General features: G+C 39.8%; 1 long non-coding RNA gene and 2 pseudogenes across 1 annotated transcript in view; 1 reads left to right on the top strand and 2 right to left on the bottom strand.

Annotated features, from left to right (window-relative positions):
• LOC146484296 (uncharacterized) overlaps positions 1-12757 on the top strand; it is a 56663-nt gene that overhangs the window by 5201 nt on the left and 38705 nt on the right. The gene's annotated exons all lie outside the window — the stretch shown is intronic.
• Positions 3901-6564, bottom strand: LOC146484297 (zinc finger protein 862-like; annotated as a pseudogene).
• Positions 10041-12094, bottom strand: LOC146484298 (uncharacterized; annotated as a pseudogene).

Consider the following 12757-nt stretch of genomic DNA (forward strand, 5'->3'; position numbering starts at 1 on the left):
GTGAAGAATGTGTACTGGAATGTCTCTGTAGGTTGGAAGTGCGTTCTCATGCCGAGAATTGACTCTTTGTTGAATCTTTTGCCCTTGTAGATAACTGTGTCTAAAAAAGTTGTTTTTGTACATGATATTTCAGCTGTAAATTTAATAGTTGGGTGGTGTTTATTTGCTTGTTCAATGAACTGGTCGACAGTACCTCTGTTGGTGTGCCAGAAGGAGATTATGTCGTTGATGTAACGTTTCCAAACGAGCGGTTTGTTAGCGCTTTTGTCTAGGATTTGTGTTTCAATTTCCGTTGTGAAAATATTTGCCAAGGCTACAATCTCGTCCCCAGAGCCCGCTTTTCTTTTGGTCAGCACCAAGAACGCAGACCTCTGGGCTAGTCCAAATGAGGCCACCTTTGATTGGCTGGTAAAAGCATGTCTATTTCACGGACCGGAAGCTATTTTTCGGCGCGAAATTGAAATATGAGGCAATGGCGGAGTTTACGACTCCCGACGCGACTTCCACGAAAGTTGCGAAAAAAAAAAAAAGAAAATTGCTATCGTTGTTGTGATGCGGTTGACAACCACCGCATTTATATATATGGAGAAAAAACAAAATCAGACGGAATTTTAATAGCGCTTAAGAGTAAATGTCAGTAAAAATCAAAGAAATCGTGGCCGCGGTTAAAAAAAATCGATTTCGCGCATACTTTGTTAGTTTGAAGGCCTTAGCTAGGTAAGTATGTAAAGGATAGGTTTTTGAAATATTCTATATAACGGCAAAAAAAAAAAAAAAAACGAAAAACGGTCACTCTACCCGTATGTAAAGTATGTAAAGTATGTAAAGGTTAGGTTTTTGAAATATTCTATATAACGGCAAAAAAAAAAAAAAACGAAAAACGGTCACTCTACCCGAAGCTCGCATTTCATCATGCGAGAACCCGAAATTTTACACCTTCCAGCTTCTCGCTGCACAGACATTTACATAGCTGTGAAAAGGGTAACGAAGGCTCTGAGTACGAGATTGAATCTTTCTTTAGTATAATTTAATACATTGATTCTCCCTCAGTCAAAACATAGTAATTATTTTCATCTCTGCTCGTTTGTGAGCTAACTGAGACGCAACTGAGCTCGGATGAAGTAGACACACTTTTCTCTATCACGCAAAAGTCCAAAATAATCCAAATTCAGCGAGAAAAAAAGCTGACCGGTAGTGACTCAAATCAACTGATACTTTGACAAAAGACAGTACAGTCGTTGAATTTTAGGTGTATGGTTTGTAATCTTTAGGATCTAGAAGAACGTTTGCACGAATGCCGATCAAAGTTTGAGAAAATTACAATTCAGCGTCATTGAAATCTACAACTCTACATAACATGGCATAATAGAATAAATTAACTTTTCGGCCAAAGTTTGTCTAAAAAAGGCTTTAAACTATTTTCAACGCTTAAAACGTTTTAAAAAATATATTGATGTTAAATATTGTCTATACGGGTACAACAAACCAACAAACACCACAACAAACAAAAGATAAAATTAAATCTCACTCGCTCCCAAATCTGTGTCACGCACGAGGGACTTGGCTACAATAACAAATTCATATTTTAAAATATGTTACTTAACGATGTTCCAGATTTCCCGGTTAACTTGCTAAAGAAATAGAAAATAACTTGATAGCAATACAACCTGGAACAATGAAAATTAATTCTATTAAGGACGAGAAACTTTATAATCCTTCGATAGCCAATCGGAAGTAACTGTTCCCACGAGAAGCAAATATTGCATCGTTCTCTAAATAAACAAATCTACTTATCCATATCTCTAAAACATTAAATCTAAAACCAGAGTTGATTGTTGGGCAAGTTCACAGACATACAGAACAACGATGTTTTTTGACTATTGTCGGTGGGATTTCCGCGGGGATTTGCGGCAGAGACGAATGCACTAGTTTCTCAACTTCCGTCAAACCACTCAAGCAGTGTAACAAGCATACAAAGCATCACAATAAGTCCTTGAAATTTTCCGGAGTTGAAACAGAAGTAGAATTGATTTTGGCAAGAATACGTTTTTTTAAAAGTTAACGAATTTATCGGAGATGGCTGTCTGCCCTGTTCATCGTGCCAGGTTCAGCATAAAAGTAATTTTTGAGGTTGTTTCGGGTCACTCTGAAGCAGCTGTGGAAAGAGGCCGCACTGGAAAAGAAATATATTTATGCCAATCCATGAAGTTATTAGAACTTTCAAAACAGCACATCCCAGTTGGCCCAGGTAAATATATGACCATATATGAAAGAAATCATTAATTCGAACGACGGAGAGAAATAATTAATGTTGGTTATCGTGAAGGTCATTTTGTTACTTATCTCTTCATTCTGTTGTCCAATCCAATTATCATAACAACCTTTATTTCATGGCTCTCATGTGTTATGGATTGCGCTTATATTATATAAGCCAACATTCCGGTCTTTGTTTAAAATAGTTACGATGATCCTTGAGAATCCGAACATTTAAGTGTCCTCTAAGCTTATTTATTTGATCTTGCATCAATGCATTCAGGGGCAATACCAAGATAATCAATGAAGAATCTTCTTCACTTGACAGAACATAGTCATATACATGCGGTAGAAGCTGATATATGAGTGATTTCCCATATCCTGTAGGAAGTATATAAATGGTATCCTTTCCTTCAAACACGACACTTTTTAAAGCTTCATACTGCGCTTCTTTCAGAGAAAGCTCAGCTTTGTCCAACTTCTCTAAAGCGAACTCTAAAGCACAATGAAAGTGATCAATAGCAGCCTTTTTTTTTTTTTCCCATCAAACCTCACGCAGGCGCAATCAAACCGGAACCAGGATTTGGTGGTTCCGGTTTTGGATTCTGCCAGGGCGTCCGTTTCCCGTTCCGCTGGACAAGGGTAACGAAGGCTCTGGGTACGAGATTGCCAAGGCTACTGCCATTTTAGTGCCCATGGCGGTTCCGTGTGTTTGCAAGTAGTTCCGTTCGATAAATTGGAAAGAGTTTTCTTGCAAAATCAGTTTGAGTACTTTCTTTAGTGAGCACTTAGGGATGGAAGGTCCATCTCTGTAGAAATTTTCATATGCTGTACATACTATATTTACCCCCTCCTCTTGTGGTATGTTTGTGTAGAGGCTCGTTACGTCCATTGAGACAAGGATCACATCTTTTGGGAGTGTTGTTCTCTCGATAAAGTTGACGAAGTCTGTTGTATCTTTGAGATGTGACATCTGTTTTTGTGCTATAGGCTGAAGAATTTTGTCAACGAAGAAGGATAGTCTTTCTGTTGGTCCGTTGCACCCTCAGGGGTTTCACTGAATTTTGAAGTAGGCATCTGTAGAGACATTAGTAGGCGGCTGTGGCACTTAAGGGGCCTTTGGCGCCGCCCTCTAGGGGGGTCTGGGGGCATGCCCCCCTAGAAAATTTTGAAATCTGGATGCTCGGAAATGCAATTTCCTGCATTCTGGGCACCAAATTGAGTACAAGAGAGAGTCAACAAATAAGGAAGATTTCTTAGCAATGCGAGACAATTGTTTTATTGTTTACAAGTCTAATGAGCTGTGAATGTAAGTTTGAAGTTTGCAAACGTATTAATTACATCATACACACTGGAAACTATTGAAATGTCAGCAACCGATATTGTTATATATTACAATGTAATATTGAAATCGTATTAAAATCAGAAATGCAAACAGCAGTATAGAAAATTGTCTTGGATTATTAGTGCCTGCAGTATCACAACTTTTACAAAAACTATCAAGGGATATTTTGTATAACAACTACAACAAAAATGATTTGAATTAACTTACGGGAGAAAACAACTTATGTTTCAGTAGGTAAAACAAAATTATTGTACCTTTATTTAGAGCAGAAGCTGTAGTTTGCTACACAATGTTTAATAAGAGACTGATTTAAGACACTTCAGTAAACAAGGCATTCTTGAAACATTTCATAAATATTTTAACACTTTTACTTTGACTTAGTGTTTAAGTTAACTAAAAGTCTAACTCATCAGTGTCATCAAAATCAGAATCATAGTCAGAGTCATCTGAGCTATCAGAAAAGCTGTGTGGCTGGGGTAGGTTCATTTCCTTCAAAGCTGCATTCACTTCTTCTTGCAACACTTCAACTTCCTGCTCTGTGTTGACTTCATCCTCTGAATTGGTCGGCTGCAGGGTTGGTGCTATATGAGGATCAAGATCAGCTTGAACTGCAGCATCGGAAAATGTTGCTCTCCCGGCAGCTGCCTTTCCTTTGGCAATTTTCCGTCTGGGCTTGATCTTCATCCACTCTTTCACAGTGGCTGATCAGATTCCTCAACTTCAGGCCCATTCAGTGTGATGTGCATTAGCGCGCCCAGCATGTCGTTCTTGAGTCTACTTCGCATTCGTGTCTTGAGTCTCTTCACTGCTGACACTCCTCTTTCTGGCCAAGCGTTGCTCACTGGAAGTGAAAGACATAGCTCGGCAAGGTACAGCAAACCAGGTACGAAGTGCTGGAATGTGGCGCGCATGGACAACATTTTCTCAAGAGTCCATTCTGTGGGGGACTTTGTGACCAGCTCTTTCTTGTGTAAGGGGTGCAACACCTCAGATGGTATTTGATCCTTCATCTGCAGAAGGTTGTACTTGAATTTCTGCCATTCACACAACAATTCCTCCTTCATTTCCGCTTGGCTATGGTGCCCATTGTAGAAATAGCCTGCCAGTATTTCGATGTCATCAGCACCATAATCCTTAAATGCTGGGTCTGATCTCCCAGGAACTGCAGTGGGATCAAAGATCCGAAAAGCTGTAAGAACAGGCAGGCTGTCTTCAAAGCGACTGTTGATGTTCTCTTTCAACGCCGTGATATACTTCTGAGTGAGTGATGTTAAACTCTGCTCGTGGAAGCCAGTAAGTGCTGGAAGTTCACAGGTTGAAAGCCTTCCCCCATCGCGCAGATCTTTCTGTAACTCTCGCAAGGGCTTGTCTGTTGCAGTTACATCCTGTAAGGTGTCAACTGTGTACTTGATAGCTGGGGTGATAGCTGCAAAGGAAACATTGCCTTCTTGAAAAGCTTTGCTTAAATGAGCAAGGGCGGGCAGGACAGCATGCAACATGTAAACTGTTGACAAAAACTTGATGTTAGCAATCTGGTTGAGCAGACCAGTTGCCAAGGCATCGCCCTCTTCTTTCATGGTGCGCAGAGTCTGACATAGTGCTTCAAAATCATCAAAAACTCCGTCAATTGCTTTCTCCATTGATAGCCATCTTGTTCTGCATGCTTTTTTGAAACACTTTGCCACTTTTTTCCATCCTTTTGCTGTCAAGTTGATCTCCTTCATGGCGATAACTGCTTTGCTATAAGCAGCAGTCCTTTTTGCAGAATTATCAAAAAATGACCACAGCTGGATCAGGATCTTTTCAACGGTGGTAATGTAGGACACATCATTATTTGCATCACCACATGCAAGTGCCAGGCGATGACATATACAATGGACATTGAGAAGCATTGGGGACTCTTTACGAAGTTGCACAGATACGCCATTTCTTTTGCCAGTCATCACGCTACATCCATCTGTTACAAGACCAGATAGCTTCTTTACGTCTAAGCCACATTCATTTAGCTGCTTCATAACTGTGTTCTTTACTGTAGTTGAATTTGCCGAATTTGAATCTTTTAGCAAGTCATCAATGGCAATGAACTGGGTGGACGCTTTACTGGTGTCAGCATCGACATACTTGATGAATGTTACAAGCTGTGCTTTGTTTGTTATATCACAAACTTCATCAGTCAGAAGGCCAAATGTGCTGGCGTGCTTTATCTTCTCCACCACATCAGATTGTACCATCTGGCCCAGAAGAAGAAACATTTCCCTCACCGCACCAGCAGAACGATGCTGAAAAAACTTCATGTCTACTTGTCCAAGGTCAAGCAGGCTGGTGAACCTCTTGTTAGGCATTTCTTCTTTAGCCAGCCAGTAGAGCGTCAGGAAGGCATTATGGTAAACATTGTCCCTTGACTGTTCTCTTTGCTCAACTTGCTTGTGAAATGCAGAGCTTCGTCTCGTTAATTCTGCTGCATTGTGCTTTTTGCAAAGCAGACAGAACATGCCAACAACTTCTTCATAGAGAAGCCAAAAGTATCCAGTCTTCTTGCAATAGGCAACATTTGGGTCAAGGACCCACTGATGCTGGAACCGATCCTTTGCTCCACCAGTTTTCAGGCGTTTGACTTCCTGGGGACTGAGATTTAGGCAACTTTTTTTGGTGCATGTATACTGGCTGTGAACAATGGAAAGATCTTTAAATGCCGCCTCTATTAAAGATTCACAGTCCTTTGGAGTATTTGGAGTAATGGGAGTAATATTGGAAGATAACAGGTTGGTTTCTTTGCTTGGACCGGATGACGATGCAATAGACTCAGCCGTTTCAACCGCAGCAGATTCAGCTGTTGTGCTTGTGGGTGTATTGGCAGATAATGCTGTTGAATCACTTTCATTATTTCCATTTGAAGTAGTTGTACCTTTGGCAAAAAAAGAATTGGAACAATTTGAAAATAAACTGTTTAATAGTTCAACTGTACGTGTGTGCAATTGAGTTCAGTTGTACTATTCTATTCTGTGATCATCTCGAAGAAAACGCATATATTTGAAAAATTTTGAATTTCATCGAACTTCAAAAAAAAAAAAGATTTCAAGGCTGCGTTGCCTCAAGACAAAAAAAAATACTTTGGAAACGTAATGCGAAATTAATTCTCCAACTTTTCGCTTGTCTTCCCATACCTTTTTTCTCTAGGATCTACGTGATACAAAAAACGTACTTTTGTAACACCCCAAAATAGCTCAGACAAAAAGCGACGAAAACGGAAGTTGATTCAATCCACGATAAGAAAGATCAACATGCAATTACAAAAGAATGGCTTTGTACCGATCCAAAATGATTGTCCATCCATGAAATAAATGCTACTGAATTAAACTCTTATGGGTTTGCTGAAATTAATATTGGTACAAAACTTAAACTAGTCAAACACAGAACGCGAAAAAAGCTGCACGTGAATTTATCAAATAAACACTTCGGTCAGTGTGTGCCAATCAGCCTTTTATATTTTCAGGAATCAAAAGTTTTCTATTAAAAATACAAAGGTCACAAACCAAAATAGAAGGCATTCTATTCTTACTCTCCTGCATCTGCAATCGGCCGTGACCTCTTTATAAAATATGCCAATATATTACCATCGCCCGCGGCGCGTTTTCTGTCTGCCATGTTTTTGAAAGCACGTGGGAAACCGGAAAAGAGTACAGTGTGTAATTGAGGCAGCTTTGTCACCGATCTTTCTCTCCCTTTCATCCAACATGGCGGATAGCGAATCGATCTCGGTTTGTGAAATGCGTTGTTGAAACGTTACATAAATCACCCGACAGCCAAAAATGAGACAAGATATCAACGGAAAAACATTTATTGATGGTTTACTTTACTTATCATGTCAAGATGATATGGTAGATCTTCAAATTAATGTGTAAAAATCGGGATGTGAAATGGTCAAAGTAGCCGGCCCTGACATAGGAAGTAGCCGCCAGAGTTCGCCGGTTGCCGGCTTCTAATGAAATCCGTGACCCTGATATTATTGGTTTCCCAATGGGAGTGGGTTTGTGGATTTTAGTCAGAGTGTAGAGTATTGGTATGCGAGGTGGTTTTGGTGTTTGACAAAGCCATTTTTTTGTCATTTCATCAATGTAATTCCCTTGGTAGAGTTCGTTTATTAATTCTTCAACTCGTTTGTCTGTTTCTTCTACCATGGGTGTCTCCAGGGGCCTGTAGTGTTCTGTGACATTTAATTGTATCTGTCCTTTGTTAATTTTGTCTTCTCTGTTCATTATCACAGTGCTTGTGCCCTTGTCTGCTTTCTTTAAATTGATTTGCTTGTCACTTCTGAGGGTGTCAAGCGCCACACGTTCTCTGGCCAGTAAATTATTTTTTGGCTTTGTGAGGTTTATTTTCGCAAGTGACAATTTAACCTTGTCTAAATAACTCTCTAGGGCTACAGACTTTTGTACTGGTGGGTTCCAGTTTGATTTCATGTAGAATGGATGTGGTTCGTTTTCTTCTCTGTGATACATGTATTGAAGGCGCATTCTTCTTGCAAATTGTTCAAAGTCACGCAAGAGTTGTCGCCAAATCTGGTCATGTTTTGTCAGGGGTGTTGGGATAAATTTGAGCCCTTTTCCTCTTAGATTGATCTGATCTTCTGTTAATTGTTTGTTTGAGAGGTTTTTAATGTGTTTTTTGTTCGCCTCTAGTCGCGCTTTGTTTCATCTGGTGCGTGTGTTTTTATGCCTTTGTTTGCGCATTTTATTTGCCATTTGTTTTCCCTTTTCCCTTTGTTTAAAACTACGGTACTCAGGAAGTGAGCCAGTGTCCTTTAAACTTGTTTATTAGTCAGCTCTTGCAGTTTTGCAAACATTTCATTGCACTGGCTAAGTTTCTCCATTAAGTTATTTGCTATCCTGTTTACACTGCTCGTTTGTACAATTGTATCGCTAGATGCCGACTGCTCGATTTTCTTGTATGATGCTTTCTTAGCAGTTACATTTTGGTTTCTAGGCCTTTTGCCTTGTTGTAGTTCACGTTTGAAACTACTGATTTGTCTTTGGTGAAAACGAGTAAGAGCATGCACAAAATCCTGCTTTGTCTGTTTGCGGATACGTTGACATCGCTCTTAAACTGTTCGTCCGCCTGAACATTTGCACGCGCCTTGTATCGGAAAGATACTGGGCAAGTTCCTTTGTTGGTGTCTCTCTTTTGGCCTTCAATTGCCTTCTCTGCATTTTTAATCTGCTCTTCAGTGGGTTACGTTGAAATTTTGCTGTGGCGGCGTTTTCTGGATTGTTCTTTGTCTGGTATTCTTGATGTTTCTTCTTTCTGGGGACTCGTTTCACCGTATTCTTGTTTCTCTGGCAGTGTTTGGCCTGGTTTGGTGTCTCCATTGTCGTCTGTGTGTAGGAGTGCGTCTTCAGATTTTCTTGGTTCATCCTCTGCGACCATTTCGTCATCGTCATTGATGTAGCCTGCGTCTGATAGGAGGCTTTTGGAGATTTTGTTTTAGTCAGGCAAGACCAGTTTCGATCCTATCTTGTGGATCTCTTCAGTTGCCGATAATTTAGTTTAGGATGGTGAACTCCGCAAAAACCATGCATGTTTCAGCTTTTGTACTTGCGTGTAGGATCGAAATAGCTTAGTTCTGATTGGCTCTCTTTCTGGCCATTAAGGTGGATGTTTTTTCGATCCTTGTGAGCACAGCTTGATGCTGTTTCTCTGAAAGGCTAAAAACCACTTTATTTCTTCCTTCCGTTGTTTGGGCAAGAATGTAATAATAATAATAATAATAATAATAATAATAATAATAATAATTTTGTTAATTTATATTGCGCAATTATCCATATAAATTTTCAATTGCGCATTACAATATGATCATAAAACAAAAATAAAAAATATATTATATAAAAATACAAATGTAAATTCAAATTTAAATATATAAATACTATAAAAAGGCTTGTCTAAAAAGATAAGTCTTGATTGCCGATTTGAAGTTGTTAATTGAATTTAGGTCCCTGATCTCAGTAGGCAGCTCGTTCCATAATTTGGGGGCGGCCATGAAAAAGGACCGGCCTCCGAGAGTCTTGCAAGACTTCAAAGCAGGATAGTTTAACGTCAAAGACTTCGTTGAACGCAGGCAATATCCACTTAATGATACATCTTTGATTGAGATTAATTCGCAAATATAGACGGGCGCCAGACCATGAATAACTTTAAAAGTAATTAAAAGCACTTTAAAGATAATTCTATATTTGACGGGCAGCCAGTGCAATGATGTCAGAAGCGGCTTTACATGGCAGTATTTCCTTTCTTCAAAAAAAAGGCGCGCAGCCCGCATTTTGTACCCGCTGCAACTTATGTAGGTGGCAGTTAGGCACACCATACAGTAGACTGTTACAATAGTCAATTCTGCTAGATGCAAAAGCATGAATCAGGGTTTCCGTGTTTTCCTGGAAAGATATATTTTCTAATTCTTCGAATGTTATATAAATGAAAAAACGCTGCGGAACTAGCCTTAGTAATGTGCTCCACCATAGACAGATTCGAATCCAACCACACTCCAAGATTTTTGACTGGTGAGTGCGGGACTATATCTGCATTACGGACTTTCACGTGATCTACATTGACTCTAGCGAGCTGCTGCTTCCTTCCAATCAACAGAAACTCAGTTTTAGTCTCATTCATCAGGAGTCGATTTTCGTGCATCCAGTTCCTAATCACTCTAACGCAACTCTCCATAGCAGCGATAGCATCAGACTGACCATTCTCATCTGCTGGGCTGAAAGATACATAATGCTGATTGTCATCCGCATAGCAGTGGGTTGTAGGCAAGAGGTCTTGGACAATACTCAGCAGAGAACTGGTGTAAATTGAGAAGAGCAAAGGTCCAAGGCAGGAGCCTTGCGGTACACCACAGTCCAGATTAAACCTCTCAGAAGTATAACCACGAACAGATGCAAGAATGTAATGTTTCTCTCTATGCTTGTGTGGTTTCATTATTTCCCAGAGGTTGGGTTTGGGTTTAATTAGTGCCAGCGTTTAAGTTTTAGATTTTCTTCCTCTGTGTACTTTAAGTGGTATGGCGGTGAACTTTGTTATCACGTACACGGACGGGGCCTGCCTTTGGTTGACAGGCCTACACGGCTAAGCCAGCAAACCAGCCGAGAAAACTCCCGATATGAATCACTTCTTAGAAAACTGAAAATAAATAGAGCAAACAAAAGGTAAACCGTGCTTGAAGATTGTAAGGGTAAAGCGGTAAGGAATTTGAACAGCAACAACATTTGGATTTGTGTGCTTCACATGGCTCAGGAATAATGAAAGCATGAAGAAGTTAGGGACAGAACATTTTGCACAATTTCAAAGGATTGGACTTTTTGTGATGATTCACAAGGTGAAGTTTGAAGGTTTTAAGTCCTGTAAAGTTTTTCAAATGATTGAAAAATTACATTTCAAATTATACCTTGTATGTTTAGCTATAAAAAAGTAAACATTAGAACAAGTTTCTAGCAAGTCTGCAATGCGTCCGCACAGAAATGAAAATAAACTGACTGTGCTTGCATCTTGTCATTATCATGTCAACAATATGCGATGAGGAACTGCTCACCTTTCCTCTGTTCCTGTCTTTCCATACTTTTTTTTTCTCTTTCATACTGTATTTATCCGATGCCAATCTCAGGCTCCATTTCTGGAGGCAAACAGGGTTAAAGCTTGGATGTTGCGTGATGCACGTAAGCTTTTCGTCTTGGGCAAGATCTTGAAGAACCACGTCGCTTGTTAGAGCTTCGACGCATCTGTCCAATTTACAACAGCAATAACACACTGATGTTTTGCAAAAATTGAAGTTCACGGTGTCCACACTGTCACCTATAGATAATGAAATACACGCGGAAATGTTAAACGAGTGTATGGCTACGCTTGTTGCTTTGCTCATAGCACGATGAATCATAGCAACACTTGAATTCGCAACTTACCATTCTCGGACTTCTTCGGTTCCATTAAGGCATTTTTGTAGCTTCTCCTCTAGCTCTTCATTCTTACTTTTTTCTTCTTCATCTATTGCAAGCCATTCCTCGTCTGCTATCGGCTCGTCGGCGTAAGCTTCGCCTGCTTCGTCTGTATCGCTGGATTGATCGCTTGCGTTTGATGAGCCCTCAACTTCTAATTCGTAATCCAGGATTTCTGAGACTTCTGAATCCGAACTCGAGTCAAAACAAATTTTGTTCGAGGGCATTATCAAATAAACGCAAGTGTCTCAACCAAGTAGGCTGAATAAAGTTTTTTTTTCCGCCAATATGCAATGAGTACGTGAGTGACTGCCGCTTAAACAGTGATGGAGCTACGCGGTTTGGAATCTCCTGGAATGACATCACTAGTGCCAGTCTCCCTTTGACACGGCGGTGACACATGCCAAACCAACTTTGACGGCTCATAAAAAATCGAGGTTTTGACTAAAAACAAAAATTTTTCTGGCATTTTGCTCAGTATAATACAAAGATTTATTTGGGCCAAAAAAAATTTGTGGGGTCATAGGCCTGTTAATTCCCCTTTAAGACTCTGAGCTTTTCATTAAAATAGGACTTGACAAAAATGCATGTTCTGTCTCTCTCTCTTGTTACAACGTAGTCACTGTTACTCTTAGTCTGGTAGGACTGGGATGTGTTTTAAATGATGTGAATAAACTTTCTCACTGGTCATCTTCCCATGCATTACTTCTGCTTTTTCAGCGGATGTGGCCGTTGGAAGATGCACAAGTCCAAATTAAATTCTCCACTTTTGTTGGTCAATTAAAATTTACATGTCTACTCTAACAGTTTTCTTGGCATTGTGGTCCATGAGCTATCCATCATTCTTAAAAATGCTAATCCCGGCTCACCACTTTCATTGTGTAGGGTGATTTGTACCATTTGGACTATTTGCATGCTTCGACAGTGGCAAGGTGTGCTTGTCACGTAAACATGAGGCCATGCCTCACACATAAAATTTGCAACCAATCAAGACTCTGGTAAAAAGTGTTCTGGGGAATTAAGAACTGAACAAAGGAAATGGTGTTTGTGATACAGTACTTTGGTTTCGTCTAAAGGCTTATATTTTATACTATTTTGTTTCTTCCCTGATGCAAGGCTGATGGAAATTACAGTATGGAAAATTTGTATGGGCATCAACTGAATAAGGGCAAACTTT

Source organism: Pavona decussata, unplaced genomic scaffold, assembly GCF_977016875.1.
Source record: "Pavona decussata unplaced genomic scaffold, jaPavDecu1.1 SCAFFOLD_34, whole genome shotgun sequence".
Lineage (NCBI taxonomy): Eukaryota > Metazoa > Cnidaria > Anthozoa > Scleractinia > Agariciidae > Pavona > Pavona decussata.